The sequence below is a fragment of the Grus americana genome, chromosome 4 (assembly GCF_028858705.1).
Source record: "Grus americana isolate bGruAme1 chromosome 4, bGruAme1.mat, whole genome shotgun sequence".
Lineage (NCBI taxonomy): Eukaryota > Metazoa > Chordata > Aves > Gruiformes > Gruidae > Grus > Grus americana.
Window position 1 is genome coordinate 2205725 of NC_072855.1, and position 13217 is coordinate 2218941.

The 13217-nt window shown below is 48.5% G+C and overlaps 1 long non-coding RNA gene across 1 annotated transcript; it reads left to right on the plus strand.

Moving 5' to 3' along the window:
* Window positions 1–1072: 1072 nt before the first annotated feature.
* On the plus strand, window positions 1073–12015 carry LOC129206086 (uncharacterized). The gene is made up of 3 exons (XR_008576972.1): window positions 1073–1647; window positions 10927–11100; window positions 11905–12015. It is a non-coding gene; the product is annotated as an uncharacterized LOC129206086 (long non-coding RNA).
* The last annotated feature ends 1202 nt before the right edge of the window (window positions 12016–13217 follow it).

The following is a 13217-nucleotide window of genomic DNA, read 5'->3' on the forward strand; positions in this document are numbered from 1 at the left end:
GTGGTGGGGAGGCTACAGCTGGCTTCATCTCAATGCCAGCAACTCCTCCCTGAGACTATTGGTCACAGGCAGACCTGGCCCGAACACTGGGCCTGGGTCAGGTCCTGCATTTGAGGCAGCACTGTGGTAGCTCACTGGGAGGAGGACGCCACGCTCTGTGGATGCCTGGCCCCAGAATACCTGCTCCAGCACCTTAATGGCCTCATTGGGACTGGCTGCTTCTCCTTGTGGAGCAGAAGCAAGCCCAGGTTGCAAAAGGACCCGGGACTGCACCTCCTTGGCCATTTCAGGGGGGTGCTGTCACCCACCACGCTTGTGATGAAGCTGACAAGATCTCCTTGCCCTTGGACTGTCTCTGTGCCTAGGTTTTCCTTGGAGTGTGAAATGGACCCACTGGTCCTTCATCTGTCCCACCTATACCCTGTCCTGCCCAGTCACCCTGGGGTGCAAGAGCCACAGCAAGGAGCCGGATCCTGACCCACAGCAGCTCCATGGGCTTCTGGCCTGCTTAGTCTCTGCAGGGGCTTCTAAGGGTTGAAGGGGGATGTGGAGGAAGGACCAAGCAATGGAGGGCACAGGGGAGAGTCTCCAGGGATTGAATGGCTTCCAGTGAGCTTCAGAAATGGGGGGGGGGCAGTTTCTGGAGCACACTGGGGAAGTCGCTTTGGGACAAGAAGTGTCCTCCCTGGCTCCCTGGAGCCTGAATTTCAAGGTGCATCAAGTTTGCACCGAGTTTTTTGGGGTGTCCTGGCACAAGGCAGGCTCTGTCCCCTGGGAAGCAGCATGAGGTGACATTGCTAGTGTGAAATGTAAAACCATCTTCTTTTAATTTTTCTCATTTAATACTGCATCCTGGGGTGGGAGAGGTGAGGGGACCTGAACAGGGACCAGCTGCAGGCAGGCAACACACTCATGGGCATACAGAGCTGCAGGCAGACAGGCACATGCACAGAGCCAAAGGAAAAAAAAAAAAAAAGCCACAAAGAAAAAAGAAAAAAAAAGGCGGTGAAGCGGTTAATGAAGAGCTCCTGCAGCTGAGGAAGTTGAACCATTCATCATCTTCCAGTGCCTTTTCTTTCCTTTTACTTTATTTGTCTTTTGCAGAAGACGATTGCTCTCTCCACCCGTTCCTGCCGTTTGGGGGCTGATAGCTCTCTCCTTGGAGCCAAGAATGGTCCCATTAAAAATGAAAGTATAAAGCACAGCTAGATTTTAATTCACTGCATCAACATTTCTATATACACAGAGAGAAGGAGAGAAATAAATTTATAATACTATACGCACACATGCTAAAGACTGAGGTCCTGTTGAGTGCTGTCACTGAAGTGTTGCCTAAAGCTGATGTCTTATCTCTCTAATTTCCAAATATTTCTTAAAAAAGTGAGTGTCTTTCAAGTCCCCGCGCTATGAAGTACAAAGCGAGCTTGGAGATGGAGCACTTCTGTGTCAACAGTGTCAAAGCAGGATGCAGGTCTCCCTCTCCAACTTTCCGCTGTGTTTTAAATCCTTACTCAGAGAATGAAGAAATCGGTGCAAGTTTGGACAACGTTTGGAGCTGAGGAGAAGCCCTGCCCTGTGGCTTCATGATGATGTGGCATCTCCATGCAGAGACACTGCTGCTGCCATCCACCGTGGTTTGAAGCATTGGTGAGTAGTGGCAGGGCCGTACCTGGATATCAGAGAGCGTGTGCAATGTGCCTGTTTTGGTCCCAGATGCTCAACAGAGATAATCAAACCAAACCATTCCAAAGAAGTAAAATTAGGAAGTTGGAGAATGTAGAAATGGGGGTGGAAACACTGCAGTGTGGCTTCAAATGCGCTGCATGAGACCCAGGTGTCCAGCTCTGGTCAACAGATGAGATATGTAAGTCAAAGGAAGAGCTGTTCTGGACTAATTAGCAAAGATGCACCAAATTACTGCCTTGAGAAACACATCTAAGGGGTCTTTTGTAGCCTCCTTCACTCAGTGGCCACTGAGGATATGCTACGAGATGCTTGCGGAGGACAGTCATGCCTAGCCAGGGACTGAACGGGGCTGACAGTGCCCAGGGGCATGGCTGAGTTTGCTGCCGCCCCCCCCCAAGCCCACACCTCCACTGTGCTTGCCTGCAGCAAAGTGCTGAAGGTCAGGACGTTGCTCACCAGCCTTCCTACCTGGACAGGGAAAGCTGATGGGACACTCACCCAGGGACAGAGGATTGCTTATTGCTATTACTGCCACTTCTTTGGTACCCAAAGGTGCTTTAAAGAAATAGGTATGAGATGAAATTTCATCTTTATTGGATTTGCATAAAAATAAATGAATAAGCTGTTTCAGTCCAAAGTAGCCTTCTCTGACTGAGGGACTTGATGCACTTTGTGATCCCTAGGCTTGCAGAGCGAGGAGCTTTGGTCATGTCTCTGCTTGTAGATTAAAATATGCTTGGGAAAGTTTTGGGGGTCCTGAGGCCAATGGCGCAGAGCAGTCTTCATCTGTGTTATTAAATTCTCCTACCTTCAAAACAAAGTGGCCATCAGCAAACTGTCTGCTGGGATGATTCATGGCCCACATAAGTGGCTGACCCATGCAAGAATCATATAGTGCTTTGTGCTAAGGCCAAACGTGTGCCAGGAAGGGCTAACAATTCAGCAGCTTGAGTTCAGTCCACTGTTCAGTTCACGAGTACAGACACAGCTTTGGGGACTAGGTTAAAAGGAATATATTTCATCTCTGTGGCTCTCCTCAACCAAGGATGGTCCATTTTTGGCCCTCCTGCTTCTGGCTGTGATTGGTAGGCAATGGTTGAAGACAGAAGAAGAGAGTTCTTAAGTCATCTTAGACAACATTAGTGCAAAAGGACTGATCTCAGAGGTACCTCTAAATGTAGGAGTCCCTGGTACCAACGTCCACTTCCATTGTAAGAAGCCAGTTATTCCTGCAGCCAGTGGTGTATATGAGGAACAAGAAAATGTTTGCAGCCTTGCAAGGCCACTTTTATTTGTGAATAGCCACCTTCCTATTCCCAGCTGGATCAACTCAATACAGCTTTTGGACTAATTTTCTGTCAAGGTGTGAATTCACCCTTTTGGATTCACAGCAAGCTTCTGCTAACATGAAGAAGGGCAGAAAGCACAAGGGGAAGGGCAAGGCAGAGCTTCCAGCTGCAGGACAGGACCTACCATGGTGGCACTGGCATAGAGGGTCTCCAGCACATGAGACCTGCTCTCCCATGGTGTCCCCATCAAGACTGCTCCCACTGTGCAAACGTCTCCAGCCATAGATATGAGCGTTGGGGCAGGACCTGAGCTGGGTATATACATCAGGTCAAACACGCAGGACAGAGGTGCAGGTGTCATCCAGGGAACATGTGACAGGAGGTACCTGGTCTCCACTGAACTAAAGCAACCATCATACACCTAATAGTCCTTGAGGTGGCCAAAGGCCAGAGTCCAACCTGCCAAGCCATTCTGCTGGGTCTGCTTAGTGAATCCAAAATGAGTCACAGTTTGGAGAAACAGCCTAATTTTCTCCTGGGCATAAAAATAATAGGTGGCTTTTTTCAACTTTTTAAAAATTCTGCTTTGTTTTGTTGGGTTTTCTCCCACTGCCTGCCCTTTCCAGAAAGAAAAAACAGGACTACAAGGCAAAGTTCTTTTAGTTTCAAAGAATTCCTGGCATGATTTTTTTCACCACACTGTGTCCTCAACAGCATCTTTCCCAGGAGGGTTTGATACTTGTGAAGCTTTTGTATTGCAAGCAACTCAGGACTGAGTGAAGGTATTATCGTCCCTTCCTGTGCCTTGTCTCTACAGGGCTCTGTTCTCGGACACTGTATTAGCATCAGTCGTGCAGTTTGGTCTTTGCATGTTTTTCGTTTTTATACCAGCAGTGAAAATAGCTCAGTTCCCTTTGATGTTCCCTTGGATGGAGCTACTTTTTTTTCTTTTTTTTTTCTTTTTTTCTTCCCTTTTAGAGCAGAAGCAGAAGAAAATCAATTTAAACAAGATGCAGAAAGGTTTCAAAACACAGTCTTAATCAAGTCAGCTTTGCCTCCGATCTTCCTCCTGCTCAGCTCTGAACCACCCCCAAAACCTGGCAGTTAATGACAAAAGAAAATCAACGATGACACACTTTGAAATCCTTGGCACTGAGTGACATGCACAATACTTAAAAAAAAAAAAAACCCAAACACCAGACAATTGGCTGGAGAACTTTCTCCATTAAACTTCAAAAACTGAATTGTTTTCTGGGGTGGGAAATGGCTGCTCTTCTTTTCTGCTCTGTCTTGTTAGAGAATAGGCCTTTGAGTATAGCTAAATTTAGCTCTGCTGTATTTTCATCAGGAGGTCAGGATCTTCTCCAGGGCTTGCAGAGCTGAGACTGGGCCATCCCAAACATCCAGATGATGCTGTCCCATTCAGTTGTCCTGCAGCACACTGGGAACGTCTCGTGGTAGGACTTGAGGATGGAGGAGCACAGGTAAAAGTGGCATGACTGCCCTTTTGGATGCCCATGTGCTGGATTTCAACACTTTTCAGGCAAAAGCTTGGTGTTAAAAGAGCTTTGAGATCTGCTGGCCCTTTTTGCTGTGAAATGGTCTTGGTACTTGGTCTGACCTCTGCTACCTGGACCTTTTAAACTCTGCAGAGAGCAGAGGTCCTTGGACATCGCTCAAGTAGAGCTTGCAATGCTGGTCTCTCCTTGAGAGCCAGGGAATGACCATGGGGTTGCTGGCAACTACCCCAGGACAAATGCTGCTTCTGATGGAGATGTCCTGGTGCTGCAAAGCTCTGTGACCCTCTAGATGGGACAAGGTCCTCTCTTGGTTTGCAGAACGTGAATTTCATCCATTCCCAAGAATCACAGAGATGATAGTTGGAAAGGACCTCAGTCAGCTGTCTAGAGTGTGTGCTCAAAGCCTTTCCTCTTCTTCCCAGGAAAAGGCCAGCAGTGATTGCACTTAGTGTCTGGTCAATGCTAACATCCTTGCCAGCTTCAACAAGGGAGTCTTTTATAAAACCCGATCTATGCTGGAGGGACAAGTCTCATGCCGAGTAAGAGCCAGTCCCTCCCTGCAAGACTCCTCAGGGCCCCTTTCAGCCCCTGTCCCCTGAGTGACAGCTATATGTGCACGTGTGTGGGTTACACCACCTCCTAGGTTTGGGTTGTTCCAGCTCTGATGGTGGTGATTCACTTTTTTACCACCACAGTTGTGCGAATGGCTCAAAGACTCTGCCAAACACAGACCCAGCCCCAAGGCCTTGAAGATCTAGCACATTGCTAGTTTTGCCACAATTGACCTCCAAAACAACATCACACTTGAACTCTTCATGACTCCAGGGCTGATTAAGGCTCTCTCCCAGTTATTTCCCCTCCTCACAAGCACACAATGGGAGTTACTGCACTTAGGATCCTGCTTGCTCGCTCTGCCAATGAAGGAGGGCTGAGCAGACTTTGTGCAAGAACTGATGTGAGGTGGACTCCGTACTTTTTCCTTGATCCCTAATGACCAGCAAAACTCAGCCCGGATGAAAGCAGGGGCTGGATGATTTGCAGCAGAATACCAATTTTGATGATTATACACTGCACCGACACACCATCAGAATAACAGGGGCAGCTGATGGATTTGGTAGCACCGGGCGCTTAACGTTCTGCCTTGTTTTGCCTCCTGTCATTTCGTGGTGCTAATGGCTTCTCCGTGATTTGTTAGATTACATGACCTCAAGGACACCCAGCTCCGTCCTTCTTTTCTCTTCCCTCCTTCTCTTCCCGTGCGTGCGGACGTGCACCTTTGTTTTAATAGAATCTAAATGACATGTCTCTGCTTTGGACAGAGTTCAGGAAAGCCATCACAAGGACAGCAAAACCACAAGCGTTCTATGAATGATTTCAGGTCTCCCTTGATAAGCCGGTGACCTGTTCCAGCGATGAAGCTGGGGGGCTATTGATTCAGCTCAGGGCAATTGTGCAAGTTTTTGCTGAATTGGCTTGGCACGTTGGCTGGAGATTACACCTATTTTCATGATAAGAATGAATAGCTGTTGAGGTGTTCTGTCTGCAGGCTACCCAGCAGGACTGGGAATGGAGGAACTGCTCTGGGAAGAGTCAGCGTGTCAGATGATAAATGATGCATTTTCAGTCATAGACCTTACTTCACCATCACCAGCTCATGGTGCTAGGGATGGTGCCTGGGTTGGGGAAGCCAAGGTCTTCCTAGTTTCCAGGACCAGAAATATGTCCTAAATAAATCTTATTGTCCATGTAGGAACAAGACCTGGGAGTGCATTCTGCCACCTCACAGTCCTACCTTGCTTCCCAAGGACAGAAAAGCCTCTTGCATGGTTCAGGGGGGAACCGTGTGTGAGTACAGCCTGCAGGAATGGCAGAGGAGGACCTCAGTTAGGGGCAGGGGCAGCCGGACACCTCGACTGTGTAAGTCAAGCAGAATAGACCCTGCAGACACACAGCACCCCTCATGCTTGTGCTTTGCCTCCTGCAAAGGAGTCTTTTAAGGGGACGGGAAATAGAGACAGGGTCTGTGATACCCTGGAGATTGTTCTGGAGGCCACTATGAAATTGCCAGTCTTTGGGTCTCACCTGGCTGCTCTGCTGAAATCGCTGGATCAAGTTCTCTGCTGGGATGACACCATGGCAGCAAATGGTTTTGCTCCTGGACCAGTCTGAATGGGTGGGTTTATGAACCGGTGCAGAGCTGCCTCCGTGGGCTTTTGCACAAACCACGGAGCTGGACCATGGTACGGACAGCTCTTCAGGGGAATTTGGCTCTTGTCCCATCCCTGCTGACCCATCTGGCCTGGTCTTACCATGCTCTTACCCTCCTGCCCCCAAGGCTGGGAGTAATCCATCAAACAGCTGTGCCTCCTCACTCCATTTGGGTTGACCGTGAGCAAGGGTGGCTCCTTTTCTGCTGCTCTGCCCGAATTTTGCCTTTCCTTCTTAAAGCAAGCTGGGCCTCTGTCTTTTGGAGGAAGCTGGGTAATTCACAGTGCACATACCTTATTGGCATGGTTAGCAGACATTAAAAACACTAATGGGGACAGCCATTCTCTACTGAGAAGCTGGAGTCTGCTGAGACCAGTCATCTGGGTCTAATGTTGATGCCCTGGTGTAACTCGTGTCCTCTATGTGCTGCTCCAGAAGGATGCAGGTGTCTTGCATGCCTTTGGGCATCTCGGATGGCACAAGATGCCTGACTTCAGGTAAGTGAACCTTTGGTCTCCACTGCCTGTGACAGGAGCGTAGGCAGCTACACTTACACACTGAAATTTATGTGTTTCCATCTATCAGTTAATTCCATCTAGGGATTCAATGTGGTTGTTAATAATAAGTGCCTAGCAGGGCAGGAAGAAAGTGTCTCATTAGGTACATTCAGCCTTGAAAAAATCATTGCTGCACTCTTGGGCACCTGCGGTGGCGGAGCTGCTTGCAGGATGTCTGAGGAGATGGTGGACCCTGTGGATTAGCTGTGGGGGGCATTGGCTTGAGCATCTTCGCTGGAGTGAAGCACAGATGAGACCTTACAGCTGGCATGGAGGCAGCAAGGGGAGGAGATGGAGAGCTGACAGCTGGGCTTTGTCTTGTCCAAGGGGGGCAATGCACATGCTTCAGGGACCGGCTGGGAAGTTGCAGCTGCAGCAAAGAGAAGTGGTCCCACGCTGCAGACCTGCCCGTTGCCTGGTGGGGAAGGGGAAGGGGTTTATGCAGAAAGCTGTGGACCAGCCCAGCCCTTGGGTCCCCCTCTTCCCTACAAGGTATTTGCAGCAGGACTCACTTTGCTCCTGCTCCCATTTTACTCCTCACTTTGCTCCCACCCTTGCAAGAGGAATTATTTGGTGGTGAATAGTTGCAGACTGCTCTTCTCCGGCTTCGGCAGCTCAGTCAATAACAACAGCCCCCTGTGTTGTTCCCTCCTGCCACGTGAGGCTTTTTTCCTTTCTCTTCTGTCTTCAACTTCCAGATTCCTCTTAAGCTTCAAAACCGAAAGATCCCTGTTCTCTGTCCTTATCTGCAAGGTGAAAGGAGGGAGAAATTGTCTTCTGCTTTTGAGAAGATAAGTCACGTTGGAGTCTTCCTCTTTAGAAAACTCTCTAATGCCATTTATCAATTAATTACTGGGTTGCATTTATGCCCATTAATTCCCCCTGCTGTCTTTCGTTTTTGGAAAGGTCTGCGTTGCTCAGGATCTAATTGTCGTAGTCGTACACTGCTTGCTTTCTCATTTTCAAGTTAAGTGGATGCCAGAGCCTGCTACAGCTGCTCTTGTAGTTCCCCTGCAGATTTCCCTGCTCCCCCCGCCCTTCTCCTCCACCTCAGTCGTGTTCAAAGCAGATTTCACTGAGTTTGGGGGTAGTGGATTAAACTGTGTGGCCCAAGCTTTAAATCCTAATTCTGCTCATGAATCAATTGTTGCTGAAGCCAGGAAAACATTTTCACCTGGAACTTTTTACTCTGAAAGATACACTTTCAGGTCATCTGCAACATGCTGTGGTTTTATATCAATCTTGGTTTGTTGTTTGGGTTGAAATAACCAAAACAGACAATTTTGAAAAAGAAAAGCTTCAATTTACTTTCTTTTTTTCTCCCAAACAGTTTGATGTCTCTGTTTGAAACAATATTTCACTTGCTTCACTTCAACTTAAAACACAGAAGTATTTATTTTAAATGGAAAGAAGTTCCCAAGTAAACAAAATGGGCTTATTTTGTTCAAATGATTTGCCAGTGAAAAATTGAAAAGTATACCTTTCAGATAGGTCCAAAAGAATGTTTTTCTTCAGTTCAATCACTTAATCATAGAGCTTCTCTCGCCACCCTCCTGCCCCACAGTCACCATCCCTGATGTCACTGAGAAGTGCAGAAATGCCGCCATTGAAGCCTTGCTTGAGCCGGGAAGGACTTTCTAATCTGTTTTTAACTAAGCCAGCTTTCTAGAGACCTGCACAGGGTCAGTCCCCTGGGGCAACGTGCTTGATACTCAAATTCAGCAAGTTTCAGCATCCTTTCCCAAGGGACCCCATGGATTTTGAATATCATATTGAAAGCTAATCAGAAGAAAATATTTTGTAAACCCCCCAACTTTGGTCAGAAAGAAGAAGGATGCAATTTTACTAATGCACCTAAATCCCATGGGTTCCTACTGAGATACAGATGTGGCTGGTGGGCACAGAAGTGGTTGCACCACAAACCAGTGGCGTTAAAGCCGTGTGAGTTCTCCTATTGCCATGTCTCTCTGGAGCTGAGGAGGAGATGAGCTGCAATGCAAGGAGAGGGCTTTCTTCCAGGGTGTCTTCACCCAAGATCATGGGTGGGCGGTTGCTTTTGCTGTCTCTAGCAGGTCAAGGAGTCATGAGCCCATTAATCTTAACTGGGGAGAAACAGGCATGTCTGTGGTTAGTTTTCCTCATTTGAGCCCACCAAAACATGAGCTAAACCATGCTGAGTGCTCTTCAGTAATGACCCCAGGCAGCTCAGCAGAAGTACTGAAGCACCAGGTACCTGAAGCAGAGCAGGTTATCCTGGCTGTGAAGTAGGTGCAGCAGTGACTGTGTGAAACCAGTAGCCTAAAATATAGGACACTGCAATGCTGTAACCCCGCTGGCAGGTGGGTGGTTGGGCAGACATCCATGCTGTGTCCCGTGGGAGCTGTCACACCAGCCAAGGTAACTGGTTTGGAGGTGGCTGGGGTCCGGCCACGCTGGATCACAGGGGGCCACAGGCCAGATGTCCCTGGTCTCCTTGCTGTTGTTGCTACTGATAAGAAATGCTTCAAAAAGAATCCAAACTCATGAGCCATGGATACAAGTGCATCTCTCAAACCAAGTGTCTGGAGTTGGGAAACCATTGTAAGCCCTCAGTGAAGTTGTGGATGCCCCTCGCCTGGAAATGTTCAGGGCCAGGCTGGATGGAGCTTTGAGCAACCTGGTCTAGTGGAGGGTGTCCCTGCCTATGGCAGGATGGAACTAGATGGGCTTTGAGGTCATTTTAACCCAAACCATTCCATGATTCTATGATATTAGAGGTAGCATGTCAGACCCAATTTTAGCTTTGGACTTGCTTCTGGGGTTGCTCGCTGAAGAAAACAGAGCTGGAGAGATATGTGGGTACCACCTTGGAGTGTGCAGAAGACAAGTCAAGTGAACAGATAGTCTGAAAGATCTCCCCATGCCTGCGTCTGCATGGGGAATGCATGGGGCTCTTCTCCAGGAGGATCAGAGCAGGGAAATCATAAACAGAGGTGCTGAAAACCTGATGAAGCCTGAAAACTCTTAGTAAGATTAAGATTTACAAGCACAAAACTCCCACTCCAGAGAAGAGGAACTTTATGCCTGGGTTTTGCACACTTAAAAACATTTGTGAGTGGCAGTATGTGGTTGTCCCTTGGATTCAAAAGGGACAGATATTTAAAAATTCACTGTTGGATGGGATGCAATGGTTGGGCAGAGGCAAGAGGTTCAGCTGAGATCTAAAGGGCTTGGTAAACTGGGAGATAAGAAAGGGAAATCCACGACAGCTGGTGCACTTGTTATGTCTTCAAATTCTGGTTGAAATTGTGCACAGACCTGATGCAGGCTTTTACACCGGGGGTGAGCTTCACCTGAGGAGAGCAACAAAAGCATCCTGGCAAAGCAGGATTGTGGTGGGGCTTTAAGTTAACTGTCTCTCTAATTAGTGAGTCTCATTCCCCATTTTCCACTGAGCTTCGGTGGCACTTGAAAGCAGCTGCTGTCAATGGTGGCTTTGTGCCTGCTGCCTCCGTGTGCAGCCTTCAAGCAGTGGCAACCCAGGGACAGAAGCAACTAACCTTTCTTTCTCGGTGGCTAATGACAAAAATGGGCTGTTTGAAAGCCTTCCCAAATCCTGGGAGGAGGTGGTGGCAGCAAAAAATGCAGCACTCCTTGCTCAGGGCTCATCTCCTGGTTTTTCTTCAGGGACTGAACCAAAGGAAGAAAACTTCCAGGTACCGTTAACTCCAGAGGTGCTGTACCCCATGGCCAAAGCTGGCACCCCAGGGCCATCTCTGCAGTGATCCCCATTCGCTCCGTGCTCAGAAAAACTGGATTTCTTGCCATCCATCCATTCGTCAAATCCTTCCATCCTGCAGGGTGAGTTATTGCAGGGCAGCGCAACCCTCTCCCCGATTTTCCCCTCTGCTGTGGGAGGATTTATCTGCAGTCGTTCCAACCGGGCTGTATCAAGTGATTGCCACTGCACTTCCAGGTTCCTCACCAGCTTCATGTTTGGAGCTGGGTTCCTCCCCTACATGGGAACACGTTGCTTGATGAATGGAGACCCTTGGAAGGCCCAAAGCCAAAGCCATCCCACAAATATCAACCTACTGTTATTTTTTGTATTATGAAGAAGCTGATGTGAGGGGGAACTAAAGCTGGTCCTTGACTTTATACCTCCTTGCTAAGTGATGGCGAACTTCTCTTTTCACTTTCAGCCACATTTCTGTCCGTTTGTGGAAAATCAGATCAACTTGCTAAGCTGTGGATGTGACTGTGATTGGGGGAGTTTAGCACTCTTTGTATGAATGGGAAAAACAAACCCAACGGTATCTGTTCCTGCTTTTACTGAAGTTGGGGGGAAGTGTGAGAAAATGAGTGTCGATTGGTGACAGCTCAGTTCCTCTAAGGTGGAGAGAGAAAAACTGAAGTAACCCTGGCAGCATGTGGCCACACTGCCTGGAGAGCCATTAACTACCCTTAATTGTCTTTGACTTCTCATGTCAGGGTGGAGCAAAGAGTGGACACAGCAGATAAACACAGTTCTCACCCTGAGAAAATGGAGTTTCTTGTTGTTTTGCAGGGTGTTTGAAAAATGGTGGGATGCAACTCAGATAGGACCAAGTTCTGGAGGAAGTATCATGGGGAATATACATGAATTTCATTTTATTTCCTACCTAGCCTGCCACAGTGGCGGAAGAAGGGAGAGAGGCCAAGCTGATACCTGAGGGATGAGGACAAGGTGAACCTGTCTGTGCACAAGTGGGTTTAGGAAGCTTCACTGAAAACCTGGTGGTTTTGAGGTATGTGAAAGAAGACAAGAAGGAATCACCTACACCTGCAGCTTTCAATCCTTTTCTTTGTGAATCCCCAATATGTTACAATAAAAAGGCAAACCCATAAAGCCTTCCCATTTGAACCTACTTTTCTTGGGCCTCTTGATCAGATCCCTAGAAAACCACAGGTCCCTGGGGAATCTGTAGGTTGAAAACCTCTGGAGGACACAGAGAGAGGGACAGAGAGAAACTTGCAGGGCAAATTGGAAGGAGAAGACTAAATGTGGAAAAAGGAGCAGCTGTTGCCATGCATTAAGCCTTAGCAAAGCCCCTTTCCTAGTGGGGTGACAGGAGCTTAAATAAATCACCTGGAAGGCTGGAAAGAAGTGGGACTGTGGTTTACCTTGCTCAATGCGAGAGAGATTCATGATGCGCGGGCGGGAGAAAGCTGTTTACACAGCGGGTCGAGTAATCTCTGTCCAGCAAGGCTGGGGAGCTGCAGCTGGCAAGAGGGGAAGCTCACCGGGACTGTAGGAAAGGTCCTTTGGGGAGAGCATCAGCAGAGAGATGGAGGAGCAGGTTAGCGAGGGAGGTCCTCTGCACCATCAGACCTCAGCTCCTGCAAAGGTGGGATGAGGAGCTGTCATCCCAGCTTGCACCATCCCTTGGTATTCTCTGTGTGCATGTGAGGGTTGTGCTGTTAATCCGTGCTACCTGGGGCACGACCTGCTTGTGCACAAACGCCCAACCTGAAGGGTTAGAGAGAGGCGGAAAGGTACCATGCGGGGTGGTAATCAGTTTCCTGAGCCCAGGATGGTCCTACTGAGTCCATCCATCCCACCCTATTGCAACCCCAGCTTTAGGCTGCGTGTAGCTGCCGACTTCACAGCTCAGCAACCCCAAAACTAGGTTTAAGGGTGACGAAGGATGGTTAGTTTTCTTAGGAAGCTGGGGAAGACCAGGTGGCACCTTTGGCCGGTTAATGCAGGCTGCGTTCAGTCAGCCTTGCCACCTGGACTTTAATTTTCTCTTCCAGACCCTCAACCAACATTTCCTTCTTTCCTTCAGGTGGGAAGGCCAGAGAACAACATCCATCCTTCGTGCTGGCCCCTTGCCATTTGTATTTGCAGCAGCAGCTGTTGCCCACTTTACTGCACAAACCTGTGCTCGCCTTCCTCTTCTCCCCCTTCCCCTCCCCTCCCTGCTCCCCCTGCCCTT